This window comes from Thermobia domestica, chromosome 6, assembly GCF_964235325.1.
Source record: "Thermobia domestica chromosome 6, izTheDome1.hap1.1, whole genome shotgun sequence".
Taxonomy (NCBI): Eukaryota; Metazoa; Arthropoda; class Insecta; order Zygentoma; family Lepismatidae; genus Thermobia; species Thermobia domestica.
The window spans coordinates 244,751,646-244,772,598 of NC_137459.1; the positions used below are offsets into that span (position 1 = coordinate 244,751,646).

A 20,953-nucleotide genomic window follows, 5' to 3' on the forward strand; every position below is an offset into this window, starting at 1 on the left:
TGAAGTCAGAAAGACAGTTACTTTCAGTTATATATATATATATATATATATATATATATATTTCCTCCTCCCCTAAGCTGAACCGTCAAAGTAAAATAATACCCATCACAGGCCCGTACCTCATCTATGTTCAAAATCTGATCGAGATCGGGCGGGTTGTTCAAGAGTAATGAAGTCACAGTGATTTTTATATTTTTACATATATATCTTCCCCCTCCCCTATGTTGCACCGTAAAAGTAAAATGATAAAAATTATCTCAGGCCCGAACATCACCTATGTTAAATATTTAATAAAATCTAATGCTTCAAGAGTTATTAAGTTATATATATATCCCTCCTCTCCCCCAACCCTAGGTTCTACCGTCAAAGAGAAAATATAAAAAAAACTTTCCGGTACTGAATCTCGTCTATGCTGAAAATTTCATCAAAATCGGTCGGCTGGTTCAAGAGTTATTAAGTCTTATTTATTTTTTCTATCTCCCCCCCCCCCCCCAAGTTCTACTATCAAAGTCAATAGCTAGAAACACTCCCAAGCCAAAACCGCATCATCAAAAATTTTATCGAGATCCGTCGGGCGGTTCAAGAGATTAAGAGTCACAAACATAGTCACTTTCAATGTTATAATATAGATTACCTACCTCCTTGTTACCCTACCAAATTGTCTACTTCCCCTTTCTAAAAGCCGGAAAATAAGTCTAGTATTAATGGTGCAAAGTGTGTCCCACAAAACGTGGATAGAGCATCACGGGTTCCCTTTGAGACAAGATAATTCCATGGGTGATATGCATAAAGATGAGTAAGCACTAGTGAGTACAATATCATCTCTCGAACGAGATTTAACCTACAAGTGAGTTCTTATACCTGTTCGTATGCATAAAAAGAATGAATAGCGAATGAGATTGTTTTCACTGTGACATGCAGTTCCGTCAAATGTGAACTTGGGTTTGATGACGTTTCATACAGAAATGACGTAATGAAGGCAGCGATGTTTATTTCCTTTCCTTTCCTTCCCTAAATCGGGAATTCACAGATGTGCAGCAAATGAAAATGTATCACTAAAATTAAAATCTGTAGTGTTATTTATCCAGCACGAAAGCACGATTTTTGTTTTCTGTTGGAGTAGATGGATTAAACAACGGCTACTTTCGTTTGAATATTGCAGAAATATAAAACAGTGACGACTAATTTCTCAGCACTATACAGCCTCAACTCTGCTTCAAGTTTGAGGAGCCAATTAATATTGGACTAGCGTCAATTACCGGCTTCGCTGGGTTAAAATAAGAAAAATTAGTAATATGCTCCATTGTTAGTCACTCTTTACTATTACTGAAGCGCTCACTGATATCCACGATAATTTTCAACGAATTTAAAACGTTCGTTACTGAATTCTCTACGTCTGTGTGTCTGCCTGTCTCTTACTTGCGATTTTTTTTCAATTTTGAACCCTGCATTTGATACAGCATCAAAAACTATCAGAGAAAGTGATTACATTTCTCGCGTCACTTTTACCGTTCCCGAGATATTGGCCAAAAAAACAGCCGACTTCCAGAGATTTAAGGAGCCATATCTCGAGAACCTAAGTCATACAGAGATCATATTGGTGTTGATCAATATCTAAAAGGATGTTAAATATTTTGGTACTAAATAGTAACCGGTGGCCACTGGTCACCAATTAATATTGGTACCAAAATGTTTACCATCCTCTTAGGTATGATTAACAGCAATATCATCTCTCTATGACTTACCGTTCCCGCGATATTTGCCCAAAAATGACCAATTTCAAGATATTTAACGAGCCATAGCACGGGAACCATAAGTTGTAGAGATGATGTTGATCAATACCTAAGAGGATGATAAATATTTTAGTACCAAATAGTGGCCATCGATTAATATTGGTACGAAAATGTTCAACATTCTATTAAGGATTAATTAACACCAATAACATCTCTCTATGATTTACCGTTCCTGTGGCATGACCAAAAGATAGTTCCGATCTTGGGAGATTTAAGGAGCCAAATCTGGGGAACCGTAAGTCACACAGAGATCATAATAATGTTGATCAATACCTAAGAGGATGGTGAATTTCTTGGTACCAAATAGTAACTGGTGGCCACTGGTTAACAGTCTGCTGGCCAATTGGCTACCGTTCCCCAGGTATTGGCCAAAAAACTTCGAATTTCTAGATATTTAAGCAGCCATATTTTGCTAATTTTTGCGAGTAAGAAAAGAAGGTGCGGATAAAAAGATTTACATCTAGGAACAAGAACAGTTATCCTTCCCACTCCATCTCTCCATTCTTTTTAAGTACGTTCTGGCAATGCTCTTGGAGCATTCTCAGCTGGTTGTATCCCCTTCTTCCTCAAGTAGCGGGGCTGAATTTGGATTTCAACAGCATCGAAAGTGCCACAGTTTCTTTTAGCAACCCCGAAAGCTATAGATTCGACACTAATATCGGTCATTTTCGATCTTTTTTAAATATATCTCACTCTCTCTCCCTAAGTTGCACCGTCAACATGATATGACAAAAACTATCCCAGGTCCGAACCTCATCTATATTGAAAATTTGATCGAGATCGGACGGGTTGTTCAAGGGATTAAGAGTACAAACATAGTGACTTTCAATTTTACATATATAAAGGTAACCAAGAAAGTTCTCTCACTTTTTCACCCACCACCTTCGAACATCGATATGTCACCTAAGACGTACCTGGAAGATCAAAAATAGTTCCCAACAGCATCGTCGACATTCCGCAAACGTTCTGAAAGGCCATGGATTCCAACGCGATAAAATTTTGTGGACCGTGAAGCGAAGAAGTTATCAAGTGCATTTTGCACCTCTACTAGGGGTTTGAACTGGCGTCCTCTAAGGTGATTGTCTAAGGAAATGGAACAGGTGATGATCGGACGCTGCAATGTTCGGAGAGTATGGTGGATGCAATGGTGTTTCCCATCCAAGGCGTAAAACGGTATCCCGGGTCATCTTAGCCACGTGGGGCTTGGCGTTGTTCTGTAACAGGAGGACCCTTTACGATTTAGAAGTGCTGGCTTCAGAGTTTTGAGTTTTTCTTGAACACGGCTCAAACTCTGACATTACACAGTTGCATTGATGCTCTGACCACCTGGTAGCAGTCCCCGATGCACGATGCGGCAAGCAGTCCACCAAACACACAGGAGAGCCTTCTTCTGGTGCAGTGCTGGTTTCGGCTGTTTTGGAACCGGTTCATGGGATGCTAACCAATTTTGATGGTGCCGTGGAGCTTCGTACAGGACCCACATTTCATCACATGTCAACACCTTGTCCAGAAATAGCTGCTTCCTCAGACGAGACAACAAAAAAACACGTGTCTGCTAGCGTCTACCACTGAGCCAGCGCGGGCTTCAACGACACATTTGTGTACAGTCAGCGACAAAATTTCTTTCGGTTTGGTAAAATTTATTTTGGGAGTAACGGTGTAACGTACACAGTTTAACCGAGGTTCAAGGCTGGAACGTACAAAAAATTACATTCTGTTTAATTTACTGAAAACTGTACTCAAATTGTCCTTCCATTCTGAAGTTATTTACGGAGCTAATTTCGTCAAGCTGAAAGAACTTTTGTCGCTGACTGTACCCATAATTGGTATAATTTTTCTTTTTAATCTTCTCGTGGAAGGATTTTTTTTTTCAAATTGTTCGGGCTGTTACCTGTATCCGAATACCGTATATACATTTATTAAGTCGCAATTTATACTATTATTCTAAAAAGGTCAGACCTTATTCCTTTGTATTCGTTCGCAACAACTTTTTTTCTATTTATCTTCCTTGATTTAACATCTTAAGGAACTAAACTGATGCATGATTACAAATATTAACTCTGGGCAAACTTTGGTATATGTATATAATTTAACAACTATCAAAATTTTCTACAACTATACACTAAATAATATATATAGCAGGGTTGTTGGGATTTTCCCCAGCCCAAAATTCCCCAATGGGTTTATTTGGGTAAAACCCACATAAAAAAACACAATAAAACTCAAAAAGCCCACCTCAAAAAATATACTTCAAAACTTGGAATGAAATAATCATCTTAATATGATTACTTAGTGCATACCTAGTTTCAAAATTGGCTTAAAATATGCATTTACAACCAGAACAGAATACCACTGAAAACAAAAAAGGTTTGGGAATCATTCATAATCAATATTATTTGCGCTCGATCAAACTCCCTGTAACACTGTTCAACTGTAATCCATTATATAAAAACGAAAAGAAACTTGTTTGTGCACGCAACACGGGGTAACGGTCAAACCGTTTGGTATGAATTTTTGGATGCAGTTATCATGTACCTCGAATTAAGTTTTTAATCAGGTTACTTTGATTAAAATATATGTTCTATGGGGGGGGGGGGGGGGAGTGGAGGGTCAAAATTTATGCGAAAATCTTAGTATCTCACGATCCTGTCAAATTAGGCACTTTTTATGTAAACTTCCCATTAAGTGAACCCGTGTTCCAGTATTTTGAGTGGCCTATTTTAAGCGGGGAAGGGGAGCATTATCTATCACTTAAAAGCGATGCTGTCTGTTGCTTCTGATTGCATCACAAGGGGAAACGGTTAAGCAGTTTGAAATGAATTTTTGAAAACACAATTGTTCGTACCTACGAGTTTTTGAACATAATTTATTATTTATTTATTTATTGTCTTACTTTGATTAAAGGGCACATGGTAATGGAAGTTAAAGGGAGTTTCAAATTTGAACCAAAGCAGGTCAAAGCAGGTATCTCGTTAGCAGGTCAAGTTAGGAAGATGAAATACACTATATTATTACCTCACTAAAAATAAGAGGACACGTCACTTCCTGTTTATGAAAATTTCAATTTTAAGGGAAGAAAGAGTGTTTTCTATAATGTCTTTCTTCACATTTAAATCGACGGTGCCTGAGTATGATCGCGTCACAGGGAATGGTTGAATAGTTTGAAATGAGTTTTAGAACACAGTCAGTACCAACCTCAAGCTGGGATATTATCATGTAACTTTCCTTCAATGGCGTGTCCTGAGGGAGAATGAGGTTAAAAATTCATACCAGAAACAGAATGTCTTACTACACTTTCATTGATATGCGTATCCTAGGGGGGAGAGAAAGCTCAAACATTTTCCTTAAACCTAATTCTCCCGTGCAAAGAACGGGCATATGAGATAGTATGGAATCAAAAGTAATGCTGCTGCATTTCCTGTGTTTTGTTACATTTTTGCGAATTAAGAGATAAAATGTCTTTCTCCAACTCTATCTTCTCAACACTAACGGCAATCAGATCGTGAAACTCCCTAGTTATTTTTGCGTGTCTGATGGAGTATGTGAAGCACAGTACAATTATTGTATGTCACAAAACCCTGTTAATCGTAAAATTTATTGTAAGAAACCAAACTGGCAACTGAAAATGAGAAAAAAGAATCAATTTCTAACATTTCAGTTCTTTAAAAAAAATCTTTTAGAAAAACAACAATCATTCAATAAAGCCATTTTTTTTATCTCTGATTTCTGAACTTGAGGTATTTGCCTCGCGTGTTTTGAACAAAACTTAGGACGGCTTTCTCAGGTATTTGCGTCATAAGTGCAAGAGGGGATTTTATTCATATTCTATATTACATAAAATTATCCATCTCTCTTACTCTAGAAAATTGTGTACTTCCTTCATTCTAGAAATCGAAATATAAGCGAGTGTCAATGGTGCAAAGTGTGTCCCACGAAACGGGTATGGAAGTTCACGGATTTCTTGTGCATCACTTTTTTCTTTCTTTTCTGTTATTTTTAAGTTTAGTTCAATGTTTCATGATTATGTACCAGGGCTAAGGGACTGTGATGGTATTGATAATCATGATGTCATGACGAAAGTGATAGGAAAAGGGAGAACCCTGAGAAATCCATGCACACGATGTTTATCCACAACAAAACGTACTTGGCGGAAGCTGGGATCGAACTGGGAAACCGCGCCAGACAAACTACCGCCTTCCCACAACGTAATTCCATAGTTTCATGTATACAGTAGAACATAATGCTTAAATGGTATTTTAAGAGGAATATAGCTTTAAATATACGTACAAAATTTAATAAAAGCCAATAAAACCCAATTTTACCCAATAAAACCCACTGGGCTTTTTTTTAAATTTATTTTTAAACCTTGGTTTTTCACAACCGTGGTATATAGGGTGGACACTTTATCTTGATATATCCTTGTAACTTCTAAATTAATGGAGAGAAAACGCTGCAATTTTGTACCCTGCTAATATCGGCAGGGGAACATTGATTGGCGCACTCTGTGATACACAAGGTTAACAGCGTTGCCAACCTAACATAAAGTTGTTGTTTTTTTTAATGGCACTACAATAGGATATTAAACATTTCAAATCTACATATAAAGGAGAAACTTACAATAGCACATTTGTTATGCAGTGTCATAAACCAAAGACGCTACCGTATCACAAACATCGAAAATCAATCAAATTTTGGGAGGGTTCTACAATAGTAATACAGTCATCATACAACACATTTTGAACAAATAGAAACTAAGTTACATGGAATGGAAAATTTGATTTTTTTCAAAAGACTACTTCAAGAAAGTGTTTAGCTAAGTATAACATCCAATTACGTACATGGTTTTCAATAGACAAAGATCATAATGTCGTATACACTAATTTGATATATTGTTTAAAACAGCATATTTATTGGAACTTCCTACAATAATTTTTGATTTACTTTGCTTCTATGACATTACAACAATACTTTTTGGTAGCTGTAATTACAAGCTTTCGGAATTACATAGTTTCCACGCTTCCACACTTCAGCTATTATTATTATTACCATATCTCCAGAACGGTTTCAGACGTAAAATCGCTGTAAACGGCACTGTGATCTTCAGAACCCTTGAAAACAATCTATGTAATTAGATCAGGTAGTTACCTAAGCAATTATTTGAAATAAAGTACTTTTTTTAAAAAAGTCAAAGGGCTAACTTTGCAATGCCCGCTCCAACTGGTATACTCAATCAGAAACGAGAAATTACACTCTATTAATTTTAAGAAAATGGGTCAAAACTACCCTAACCTTAAGCTAACCCATTCCTACCTCTACCCTACTTATCCCTACTTTACTCTACTCTACCCTGCCCTACTTTATCGATTATTTTAAAGCAGGGTTGGCTGGTTTAAACCAAGGTTGTTTAAACCAAAAAACGAAAAATATTAGTAAAAGTGTAAGTGTTCCTAAAACCTTGATGAACATACATTTGTGGGTTATCATGTTTCACTCCCGTCTATTATTCACACCTAAATTCCCCGTTTACTACTAAAAGAGATTATGCTACAAATGCAACTTTTGGTTTTTTTATAAGTTTATGAATGTATCTTTTGTGATTTTTATAGTTTGTTATTATTGTTATGCAATTGCAATTAAATAAAAATCCTGAATATTGTTTCGTTTTAATAATGTTTACTATTGATAAAATGCATCGAAATACCGTACTTTTTTGGGGAAAGGGCTTATACAAACCACACGAGAGGCATTTATTGAAATCAGAAGTATCTTTGGTATCTACTTATGATAAATGGGTCAGAGCCAAAGTGGACTCAAATAATTCGTATCTCTATTCACTTTTCACTTTATGTAAATTAAATCGCCGTATTTCTTTAACTTGGACTAATAAAAGTCGTAGGGAACTAACTGGAATTAAATTAGTTTTTCTGTACTCTACAGTATTTTGAAATTGTCTATATGTAATTCCGTGGTTTCACCTGTGCAACTGTTTATCTTTTTGTCCTTCTGAAATGACACTTGACAATACATTAACAAGTATGTAAAGATCAGTACAACGTATTTTTATCAGGAATGTTTCGTGAGTAAGTCGGCAGACGTATCGCATTTGTGGCCAATTAGTCCCGGTTTCGAGTTCCAATGGAGGACAATTTCTCTCGGATGTAAGCTTATGTGACCTCCTCCAACATAACCCGGCTTTTGCTTAATAACCCCAAGGCGAAACAAATTTATTCCTGTCCATATGTGATATAAATACATAGAGCAAATTATTAAAAAAAAAAAAAAAAAAAGTTTTGTTTTTTTCAATAAAAACCACGGTTTTTACCAACTCTGTTTTAAAGCGGTCCTACTTATCGATACATAGGTGGAGCCCGTATTGTAAAGTTTATGCAAGTCAAATTTTCAATCCTTTGTACCTTAGTTTGTATTCATTCGAAACCCATCACAGTACGAGCACACTATCAGACACCAAAGTACTCTGGATGAGCATTGCCCTGTCTGTCTCACTTTTCTTATTATTGCTGCAGAGGTCATCAAAATTTGGATTTTGTGACACTGTAGCTTGCTTAGTTTGCAAAACTAAATAACAGACAAAACACACTACATTCTCGTTTAACACGTAAATTTCAAATAACGTATTTAAACAGTAGTGTCATTTAAAAAAAAATCTATGCATTTTATGTTCAGTTGACAACACTGTTAACCAGGGTTGCGTCGTTTAAACCAGCTGGTTAAAAAAAAAAAAAAAAAAAAAAAAACTGGTTTAAAATAAAAAACTAAAAATGTTCTTAAAAGTGTAAGTGTTTGTAAAATCTTGATGAACACACTTTTGTGGGTTATCACGTTTCACTCCCGTTATATTCAGACCTAAATTCCCCATTCACTCAAAAAGATTATACTACAAAAGCAGCTTTTTTTTTCTTTTTATAAGTTTATGAATGTTTGTTTTGCGATTTTTTTATAGTTTATTATTATTGTTATTTAACTGCAATCAAAGAAATGAAATGAAATGAAATTTTGAGTTTTACGTCCCACGGTTATGCCGGTTAGGCTAAAGGAGACGGTGATAATGAGTAATGAATGAAATGGTGGAATGAAGAAAGTGGGAGGAAACGGGAGAAACCCGAGAAAACCCACGCACACGGTGTTTGTACACCACAAAGTTCACTTGGCGGGAGCAGGGTTTGAACCCGAGACCCCTAACTGCAATCAAAGAAAAATTCTAAATATTGTTTAGTTTCAATAATGCTTACTATTGATAAAATACATCGAAATGCCGTACTTTTGTTGTGTGTGTGGGTCATACAAACCCCACGAGAGGCATTTAGTGAAATGAAAAGTATCTTTGGTATCTATTTATGTATAAATGGGTCAGAGCCAAAGTGGACTCAAGTAACTCGTATCTTTATTCACTTTTCTTACTGATATGCAAATTAAGTCGTTGTATTTCTTTAATTTGGACTAATAAAAGTCGTTGTTAACTATAGTACGGAAGGTATAATGTCGTTTGCTCCCCGCGAAAAGTTACAGTGACGTTTATGGGGAGTGACTAGCTTGGTTACTCGTGGCTCGCTGAGCGCACTAGATGGTTGGTAGTGATTGGCTATCCTCTTACCACACCCCGAGTGACGAGGAGGTCCAAATGCGGGAAGCCAACGACGTTATACCTTCTGGACTAACTTGGACTAAATTAGTTCTTCTGTATAATGGTTTCACTTCTGCAACTGCATATCTTTTTGTCCTGAAATGACTTAACAATTATATTAACAAGTAGGCCAACGTAAAGATCAGTATAACGTATGCTTATCAGGAGTCCTTCGTGAGTGAGTTGGCAGACGTATCGCATTTGTGGCCAATTAGTCCTGGTTCCGAGTTCAAATGGAGGACAATTTCTCGAATGTAAGTCGAGAAACGGTTTGGATTCCGCTTTAAGCTTATGTGACCCTTTCCAGCATTTCTGTCCATATATGATATGAATACATAGAGCAAATTATTTAAACCAAAAAAAAACCTGGTTTAAGCACAAAAAAAAAACGTTTTTTTGTTCTTTTTTTCAATAAAAACCATGGTTTTTGCCAGGGTTTGAAAAAACCCGGGCTTTTTTGAAAAAGAACAACCCACCTGGGTCCATATGGGTTTTTTCGAAATATTTTAATGCCTTTGGGGTAAAAGTGTTAAAATGTGATTTATATTTCAAGATTATCATTGTCACAACTTGCAACAATTTTCTATTCACTGCTGTTTTGAAAAATGACCGTTATTTTGAAATTTGACGTTGGATCGCCGCCAAAATATATTCAGCTAATTTAGGGTGTCTTGTGCTTCTACTCTGAAAATTTCAACTTAAAAAAAAAAAAAAAAAAAAAAACGAAAATTGCGGCGTGGATATCCACTATTTTGAAAAAAATAGCCGCAATTTGGAAATTTTACGTTGGTATGCCGCCAAAATCTGTTCAGGAAATTTAGTGTGTCTCGTGTTTGTACCCTGAAAATTTAAACTTAAAAGGCGGAAAGTGGTACCCTGTTGTACGTGTGGTACAGGCAGACGAACGAGCAAATTTAGATCGAATCATCCCAATACCCTCAGTGACATTCACCAAATATATTAATTTAAAATAAATATATTCATTTAATTTAGAACAACAAAGTCTGTAACTCATGTTTTATAAAATAAATGTTTCAAAATGTCTTAAATAAAATTAAATATTTTCTAGCGTAAAATAAATGGTTTTATTGTTGAAGTTCACTTCCGATACTTTGTGCGTTCAATTACGGGAATTTCCCGAGCACACGTTGCAAGACCTTTCTCCCAGAAAATTAATTTAAAGCAATTAACAAATATGCAGGGTGTTTCAAAACAACACCGACAACGTTTGGGAGGTGATTCCTGACACCAAGATAAGACAAAAAGTATAGATCAACCTAGGTGAACAAATGATTCCTTTCGGAGTTATAAGCTGCCCAAAACATGAAAAAAATGAACTTTAAAGGTCCATAGCTCCACAACTATGGAACCTACCAAAGTCGGGTCAAGACTTCACTTAGAAACTAATATGTGCTCAATCCGAAAAAACATGTTTCTGAATCCTGCAGTACTTCCGCAACAATTTTTATAGAGGTAGTTGGTGAGTACTGCAAATTATATGCCCGTAGCAAAACTCCCTCTATCAAACTCCCTCTGTGAGTACCGCAGGATTCTGAAACGTGTATTTTTGGATAGTGCACAAAGTCTCGACCCGACTACGGTAGGTCCCATAGTTTTGGCGCTATAGACCTTTAACCCTTTCCGGATCCTGGCTTTTTGGGCTATTTTTTAGACTTTCAGTCAAGCAGCTACTGTATCGTCACTATTTATCCTAGGATCATGGTTCATACCTCATTCTCTTCAGAATAGAGCTGGCTTTCGAATGGTACCACTTGCATGCTCATACCATATACCAGAAGCGGGAAAAAAATGTCAAAGTGAAAATTTCGGAGGGAAAATTTTTTTCTCGAACTTTGGCCCCCCGTGGACCCCCCCCCCCGTGTGATCGTAGCCATCAAAAAAAAAAATCTGATAAATAGTACTTTGTATACTGAATGTGTGTGCCAAATTTCAAGTTTCTATTTTGAATAGTAAGGGCGGGAGAATTTTTATAAAAAATTCCCACAATGCCCCAAAGTACCATAAAACACTATGATCTCAGGGAAAAAAATTCCTGAGACATCCCTAATTACCCTAGGACTATAATCCGCCAATCATTCTCTTCAGAATAGAACTGTCTTTCAGGCGGTACCATTCACATGTCTCCATCATGTATCTAAGGCGGGAAATTCCTGATAAAAGGGATTTTTGGGGGCAAATTTTCCCTTTTTTCAACTTTTGTCCCTCTGGACCCCCCTGTTTTTACGCAGAAATCGGAAAAGAACTTCTGGTAAATACTACTCGGTGGACTGAATGTTTGTGCAAAATTTCAATCTTCTACGTGAAAAAATAGGCCCGCCAGAAAAAATTTCCCTACCATGCCCCACTTTTACCCTATACAGAAGTATATTTGGATAAAAATTCACTGAGATGGCCCTAATTACCCTAGAATAATAATTCGACCGTCGTTCTCTTCAGAATGGAACTGCCTTTCAGACGGTATGACTCACGTGGTCCTATCATGTATGTAAGGCGGGAGAATGACGAAAAACGGGATTTTTGGAGTTAAAAAATCCCTATTTTTACCCCTTTGCCCCTCTGGTTCCCCCCCTGTTTTAGCACTGACATCGGAACAAAAAATCTGGTACATACTACTCCGTGGACTGAATGTTTGTGCAAAATTTCAATCTTCTACGTAGAAAAATAAGCCCGTCAAAAAATATTGAACATACGCTTAGAAAATGAGAAAAGAAATTTTTGACTTATGACGTCATCACCTCCTATGTCTGGACGCAGGACGGTCTGAAACCATACGTAATGTCTTCTGCAAGGACTCTGGACTGGAAAAAAAAAACGGACGAAAAAGCTCAAATAGAAGAGAAATAACGCAATGTACCATGAAAAGTGCATATGGTACAAATTGTACCATAGGATCCCGAAGGGGTTAAAGTTCATATTTTCGGCAGCCTATAATTCCGAAAGGAAGCATATGTGCACCCAGGTTGGTCTATACTTTTCGTCTTATTTTGGTGTTAGGAATTACCTCCCAATTGTTTTCGGTGATGCTTTGAAACCCCTTGTATAATTCATATTTCATACAGTAGATGTTTCAATGTTTTAAATGAAACTAAATATCTTACAGCGTAAAATAAATAGTTTTATTAGGGACGGGGTGGCTCAGTGGTAGAGCGTTCACCTCCGGTGCTTGGGGTCCCTGATTTGATCCCAGATCGCGCCGTGTGGACTTTTTGGTGGACAAACACCGTGCTCGTGGGTTTTTCCGTTTCCCCTCATTCTTCATTCCACCATATCATTCATTTCTCATAATCACCGTCTCCTTTAGCCTAACCGGCGTAACCGTGGGCTGTAAAACTGAAAGATTTCATTTTTTTCAAATAGTTTTCTTGTTGAAGTATTCAGTTCCGATGCTTTGTGCGTTTAATTGCGGGAATTTCCCGAGCACTTCTTTCGCGACGGTTTTATTATTATTATTATTATTATTTTCCAAAAATGCAAGTTTTCTTTACTGTACATCGAAACTTCCACTAGTACGGAAGTTTCAATCCAGCACTTGAAATAGTAAGCGTTACGTACTCTTCGAAACTCCGAGCATTAAGATTCTTAAATTTCACAAGAATTTTTACGGTAGTGCTGTTACTGATTCTACAGAATGCTTATTTAAAAAGTAGGAACAAATAGCTAAACTAAACTTTTGTTGAAAAACCAAACTCTACTGAAGAATACTTGTGTTACCATCAAAGGTAATAAAAAATAATACTAATAGTTTTATTAATGCACTAAATATTTATTAGTAGTACCAGCACCTATGGCCCTAAACCCATCAGACGTATGAGGGATAACGTCCTTCGGCGTCGCCAAGTGGGTGAGCACACTATTCACGGAAAGTGTTTTCTAAAATACAATATTGCATATTACTTCAAATAGGCTATAAGCACAATCCATAGATTAATTTGTTCTATAATTATCTCAATCTAAGGTATGGCTTTTTTTCTGCATTCAGTGCCTTCAGAACTTTACAAAGGTCTTACGTTGAATGTTGTATACCTTAACATAAAAGCGCCTAATTCGCCAATGAAAGTCCAAAATCTGATAAAAATCACTTCCAACGTGATCACCTTAATTGCACCAATAATATACTAACGAAAAGCTCAAAAACCCAGGTGGGTTTTAAGGTGTTTTTTTTTTTCAGGTGGGTCCAACCCGAAAAAACTCGGGCTGGGTCCACTTGGGCAAACCCTGGTTTTTGCCAACCCTGCTGTTAACCTTGTGGTATCACGTCCCCTCGCCTACATTGCATGGTACAAAATATCTGTGTCTTTGTTCATTAGTTTAAAAGTTACAAGGGCATTTCAAAATAAATGATCCACTCTGTATCTTTTACATGTAAGTATAAAAGATACGGTCAATGGAAGTCAAGCAAGTCAAGATACAGTCAAGCAACCTATTCATTCAAAGGAGTTATTTTACAACTAATTTGAATAAATTTGTCCTAATATACAGGGAGTCGGTAAACAGTAGTTTCGGAGCATTATTATTTATTTATTTATTTACGAAATTTGTCAACTTACAACCCATACCAGAAAACTGTGAAGGAACTACTCTACTCTGATTATTAAATTGATACCTTTCTAATAGCTGACGAATGAATTAAAAGTGAAAAAAATGACACCTATGCTTAAAATCAAGTCAGGTATGAATGGGTAAAAAACCGCACTTGTACTTATGAACTAATATGAGTTTTTATATTGTTGTCACACCATGAAAAAATACCTTCACTTTGAACTTACCATAGAAGTTTGTGGCTCTTTTAAAATAAAATGTTATTGTGAAAAGTGAATTACAAATGTGGAAATGTCTGCTACCTAACTTTGTGACTAAGATTATGAAGATTGATGTGAAATTTTGAAAAATGCTGAAATATTGCCTTTCAAGGTCAATTAAGGGCATGTCCCTTACTACCCCTTTTAGAAATTTTGAAGGGGTAATAAGAGATAGCTGTCTCTTATTACCCCAGTTCAACTTTATTTGCCGCATGTGACCAGTATAACCTGCTATTATTTGTATATAGAAAGTAAATAGGAAAATTCCTACTCTGTCAATTCAGTCAGTCTGTGCATAGATAGTGACAGTGGAGAATATGCTTTGGATCAACTAATTTCATCATCAACTGGTGGAAGTTTGTCAGGAGAAATTGATCCAACCAGAGCAGAATCTTGCTTAGAAATGTATTACGCCGTGTACTACGATCTTGACTGGATATTGGGAGGGTTATTGCTTTCCCAGATCAAGGACCGTGCACGTTAAAGTTTTGAAAAAAGAACTAAGCGGTTTCAATTGGCCTGCCTATGACGGCATTCAAACAGTGACATCCAAATTGTTTTTTTATGGATCTATCAAAATGGATGGAAATGGGCCATTCCAGATTTCCAGAGGATAGTTCCAAAAAATTCGTTGTGTCTATAGCAAAGTGAAAAAAGACTTTTGAAAGCAAAACAGAAAGGTTAAATATGACTCCTCTTCTTTTGGTAGGCCTATTCTTAATATTCGTTAAACTCATGCCTATATGCCAACAGTTAATTTGGCCTATACATTTTCCATTTTTCTTATGTTTGTTTAAGTGGACCAGCCTAAGAGAATTAGTAAGGCCTACGTGCTGTAATTATGTAACACTAAAGTTTAAATTACATTTATGAGGTTTTCTAAATGTTAACTTGGATTTTACATAGGCTAGCATGACATTTCCAAACTCTTTTGTACATTTTTCTTATGATCGTTCGACTGTACATCGTAAAAGGTTTAATATTCATCTTACATATTTTTCGGAAATTTAGTTTTACATAGGCTACATTTTACATAAATTTTGAACAATAGGTTTACAAAATTTTTCAATGTTCTCTCCGTGTATGATTACAATTTAATAGCTTTTTCAATCCATTTAAGTTAGCTAAAACTATTTTTCAAATGCGGTGTTTTTTCTTCATTGAGAATTTAAGTTCATTTTTAACATTGTCCAGAAAATTTCTTGCCAGCATTCTTTTTTACTTGGTAGTGTGTTTTATCCATGATGTATCTAGATTCTGTAAAACACAACTATACTTTGTTTCTATGGTTTTTTGAATAATTTTCATATTTAATACTGAGGCAAATAAATTTTCCGAACGTACGATTGAATTTCTTTTTAAATTTTGATATTTCGGGAACATATGTACATATTTCCGATCTGAAAGAAGTAAATGGTTCAGAATTTTCCTTAAACCACTACTCATTTTCTTTTCTATGTGTATGAGTACTGAGAGCCCTGTCTCTTATTACCCTTAGGGGTAATATGAGACACTGACTTTAATAAAATTTCTCATGATTTGTGTGTGTGTAAAAAAGCAACTGGAAAAATGTGTTAATACATCAACAGGTTTCATATTTTTAGTACAATCACATATTTGTTTCTAGTTCCTCAAGAAATCAATGCAACTACAAGAATATTTTTTTCCCTCTTATTACCCCGGCCTTCCCTACCTCAGTTCACAAGTTTTGCACAAAGGTATAAATGATAAGCTTCGAAAGAGTTAGACAAGAAAACAACATACAACACGCTGAAGCACCATTTCAATTTGTTTCGTAAATTCACTTTTGAAGAGATATAATAAAGTAATCGAAAAACAGACTTCAGCTAGCATAACATCTGGGTTTGAGGATGATTCAAGAGAGGATGGAAACATTGTGAGGATAATGACTTGAACACGAATGGAAGTTAGGGATGCAAGGTAAGAGTTTGAGTTTAAGAATATGTACTAAACAGTAGAATTTAGTAACTATTTCTAAGCAATATAAATTTATTAGAAGATATGTTTTATATGCACTTTTATAACACAATGATTGATGGGAAAGGTTCTAGAACACAGGTCCCCCCATATAGGTTAGTAAGTAGATTGTACCCAAGTTTAATATTTAATTCAAATAGTATTACCGAGCGAGCGTCAGTGAGTGAAGGAAAGATAAAGCCCCGCAGGGCAGGTTGTTTTCTGTTTTTACTACAGCTGAATGGGAAGAAGGAGCTGTGTTGTAGAACCGGAACCTTTCCTGATTGATGCTATATGGAGTACTGAGTTTGGAGTATTTCCTTAAAACAACAGAAGTCTCTGAGAAATGTGAATCTTCCAACTGAAAATTTTGGAAATTATTGAATAAGAGACATATACTAATGTTTATTGAGTTAATATTAATTTAGTTTAGATTTAAAAATTTATTCCTTTCACCAGTTATCATTAAAACTGAGCCATTTAATGATTAGCGTCTGAATAAAGCACACATGTCTGTTTTTGAGCTGTCAATGTGCTTGCTTATATAAATGTATAAAGCGTTAAACGAAACGAAATCATGAGAAAACGTAGATGATTTCGTCGTGCAAGTGCATAATTCAGATGACTGTTTTCTTCTCAATTATACTTATACCAAAGAGATGAGATGGAGGAAGGATGATACAAGACAGAATTTTAGGTAGACATGTAATTAAAAAATCAGGCTGTGTTCAACTGACACAGAAAACATTTAAAGAAACAGTATCTAAAAAATCTTTGTTCTTATTAAATTGAGTTTTGAGAATTCTCTTGCGAGAGCTTTTTACCCTCGTATAAAAATATTTCGCATTAAAACAAAACGGTTAACACTTTAGGTTGGAATGGTACAACAAATGGAGAAATCTGAAAAAAAAGAAGGTAATGCTAGTTATGTTTATCACTAATGATGTTAGATAATGTAAAAAATGAGAAAAAAATCGATGTAGTATGGCAACAATGTAGAAAAGTAGTAGATCTAGTCCTTTTGCCTCACCTCATTACGTAACATGTTGCTGAACGAAGAACCAGATGCGAAAGATACGAGAACTGTGTGTGGATAATTTCAAGAAACCACCACCATACCAAGTGTCAAAACAAGTGCACTAGACAGAAAAATGAGATTTTTTGATTCATCCTTGGTTGACGAAAGAGAGTTGATTCCAATGTAAAGTGAGTTCCTGCTGCCAAAATATATCCTAGCAATGCATATAAACAATACTGTTCCTTACTTCTTTATACAATAAAAATAACATTTCAGAATAGACATTCATTTGCTTTTTACGAAAACAACATATATTAACGTAAATATATGAATATTGAGCCTGAGCTATACCCAACTTATCATCAGTTAAATCCACGGGAACAGTTTGTAATAAAATATGAAGGCCATTTCAACTTTAGCTTGGTGTAAGAAAAGAAAAAGATACAACCGGCCTCAAGAAAGATAATCGAGCCCAGAATGATGTGCCTGACTGAAAATTACAGTAACAAATAGACTTTGTGAAGAAAAAAGTATTATCCACTAATTTAAGGCAACAGTATTATATATAGTTTTGGGAAAACAACACACTGAATGTTACAAATTCCTCATGGTATTACTATTTTACAAAATGAATTGCACAGACTATACACAGCTTCAGTTTTAGAAATAAAGTTTACTAAAAATACTGATGCATCTATAACATTTATCTTGCACCAATATTTGAAAATTTTAACAAGCTTATATTTAGTAGTAAATATAAAACTCACCTGCATGCCAGATTGTTCATACGCAGAATGTTATTTCCAATTAAAAGAAAAAAAAATAAAAGCTAATAAATTACCGAAGAATAACTAAGTCAATATTCGTTACGAGTATAATTTCATATGGAATATGGACGTAAAACCCCTTCTTAAATAATAAACGATGGAAAGTGTTGCGATGATAAATAATAATAATAAAATTGTCACGAAAGATTATTTCACCATAAAAATTGCTGAAGCCTGTACTTGCAAGAATGAATTCAAATTCAAGGAACTTCACTTCCCTATTTACAATGATATGAATTTCACTACCGGTACCGAGTTCAGACCTAGTACAATTTTGAAGCGACCACACAATACAAGTCTACCCAGAAAAAAATATTGCTAATTAATGGAACGATATGTGGTAGTACGATTATTTCTTAGGAAAATTTGGAAGCACATGTGGGCATATCTAAAATGAGTTTTCAAACAAATTAAAACATACCTTTCCATGGCTGTAGTTACCAACGACCTCCCCTAAAATGTATGGTTAACTCAAATCCTATCAAGGGGAAAACAATATGTACTATAGTTGCGCACTACCAGTTTATGATTTCAACAATACATTTGACATTTTCTACAAATGAACACAATTCCAGCACCACCTAGCTCAAGATGGAGATGTTTACTGAAGGCCACGTAACACACACACAATGATCTATTTCACTATCACAATATTTCTTATGCAAGGTCCTCCTTTTCAATTTAAAGAAAATATTAACACATATTAATAAAATAACATATATCAACCCAAATCACATGATGTCTTTGTAGTTAGTAACTTGTAATGAATGATCATAGTTGAATGCATGAAGCACTTCACCCACACCAACCTTCCTGCGAGGCCATTGCGGTCGCGCGCGTCCTCGGCTGGCCTTACAGGAGCATCATGCATGGCTGCCCTTACTTGGGTCACGGTCGCTTTTTAATTTTAAAACTTCTCAAAACAAAGCAGAAATGGTGTGTAGACTTCTAGACAACAATTGCACGCAAAATATGAGCCATACAAACACAAAAATAACTTAAAATATACTCACAGCGCACAGAGACCTGTGATTCCCAAAATGTTCAGAGAGGGTTAGAGTTCATGACCTAATCTGCCATTACGTCACAACTACGGGTGTACTTAGTTACCCACAATCCATACAGGTGAAACACAGGAAAACCGTAACGCGAACTAACTTGAGGCCAGAGCGAAATTGTATGCCGAAAAAAAAAAAAAAAGTTATAACAAAGGGTATAGTTGCAATTTTGTGAAAATGTTAACTTTCAGAAATACATATCCTTTTCGTTACATAAACTTCATCACTCAAACATACTATAGTTAAGGAGCTACTAAAATCAGAGTATAGAACTGCCTATTATAATTCTTTGTAAAATGTTCACAGAGATAAACATGTTATTATTGAAGTGTATCAGGCTTTCAATTTCTATTTCCCTTATTTGAAGTCCATATTGACATTTCGGAAAACAATTGTGTTTATTGACTGAGATATTAAAATTGATCAATTAAATCACGGAATTGTTGACACCTACAAAGGTGCTCTAGAAAGTTACTAAAACTCAAAATTATAAGAAGGAAAACAACGTGTGCGTGGGTTTTCTCGGGGTTCTCCCGTTTCCTCCAACTTTATTCATTCCACCATTACATTCATTTCTCATTATTACCGTCTCCTTTAGCCTAGCCGGCATAATCATGGGATGTAAAACTTAAAGATTTCATTTTTCAAAATTATAAGAACTATCCAATTTGAGAGTATATCGATACTTAACTTCAACTACAAAAGTTTACTGTTTGTTTGTTGAATTCTGGTATCCTTTTTTCAAATTATATTGGCTCTAACAAGAATAACTATAATCAATTATTAAGAAAAGAATTTTTTTAGGGACCTAGTTAAATAACTGAATTGATTAAAATGACGATTGATTATAATGAAATATAATAAATTATTGTGAATTGAAATATAGTAATACGATATTAAAATTAAAAAATAATATATTGTCTTAATGAATTGTAACTTTATTATGTACGAGGGCAATTCAAAAATTAAGGTAACCTTATATATGTTATATAAATTATATTACGGTAGCAGGATTCTTTCTTAAATTATTAACGATTTAAGAAGTCCCAGAGTTCGGAGCCATTATATAACGATAATGTGTATTTATCATGTATTTACTTCTCTTATTTTATATTCAGATCAAAAATGCTATTTTAACTGGCACTAGCAACAAATTAGAAGTAGAAGAAGAAATGTTATAAGAAATTTCATGAATAATCTTGATTTGTAAATGTTTTATTTTTCTGTCGCTAGATGCAAATGTTTGTTTACTCGTCGTTAGAGGAGTAATTCGGTTGCCATTAGGGATGCGCACGAGCCGAGACATGTCTCGAATCTCGACTCGACTCGACTCGAATTCGAGTCGAGATTCGAGTCGAGACACACTTTGTAAAATTCGAGACGAGTCGAGACAAACGTATTTCTCGACTCGAATTTTCGAGTCGAGACACGAGTCGAGTCGAGTCAGCTCCTAAAAGTCTCGACTCGACTCGAATGTCTCGAAAATCTTTCTATAACTTTTAATATTATTTTGAAGAAAGTACTCATTCAGAAACACTCGGCACGAGAATTTCGGAAACTGCAGGATTTGTCAGGTGTTCGAGGAGTGTTGTGGTGAGTATCTTCAACAAGTGGCGAAACTATGGGGAAACGACGTCCAAACGTTGAGGGGTTGGGCGCCCCCCCACCTCATTACATTTGTCCGACGTCGTAGGCTGGACAGACTGGTAAAACAGGACAGGCAGCAAACTGCGTGGGAACCAACATCAGAGTTTAATTAATGCTGGGCAAAGTACAAGTGTGTCTGAACTAGTGTTGTAAAATTTCCGGAAATTTTAA

The 20,953-nt window shown here is 35.6% G+C and overlaps 1 protein-coding gene across 12 annotated transcripts in view; it reads right to left on the reverse strand.

Annotated features, from left to right (window-relative positions):
- The window catches only part of Hr78 (Hormone-receptor-like in 78), a 240,782-nt gene extending 221,579 nt beyond the window's left edge, over positions 1 to 19,203 (reverse strand). For 4 of the 12 annotated variants that reach the window (XM_081762699.1, XM_081762696.1, XM_081762708.1 and 1 more), the window contains exon 1: positions 18,499 to 19,063. The gene's annotated coding sequence lies outside the window, so the exon portion shown is untranslated. Of the gene's footprint in view, positions 1 to 18,498; positions 19,064 to 19,090 lie in introns of those variants that run through there. The other 8 variants (XM_081762702.1, XM_081762703.1, XM_081762706.1 and 5 more) reach the window with 6 other exon arrangements.
- Positions 19,204 to 20,953: the final 1,750 nt, after the last annotated feature.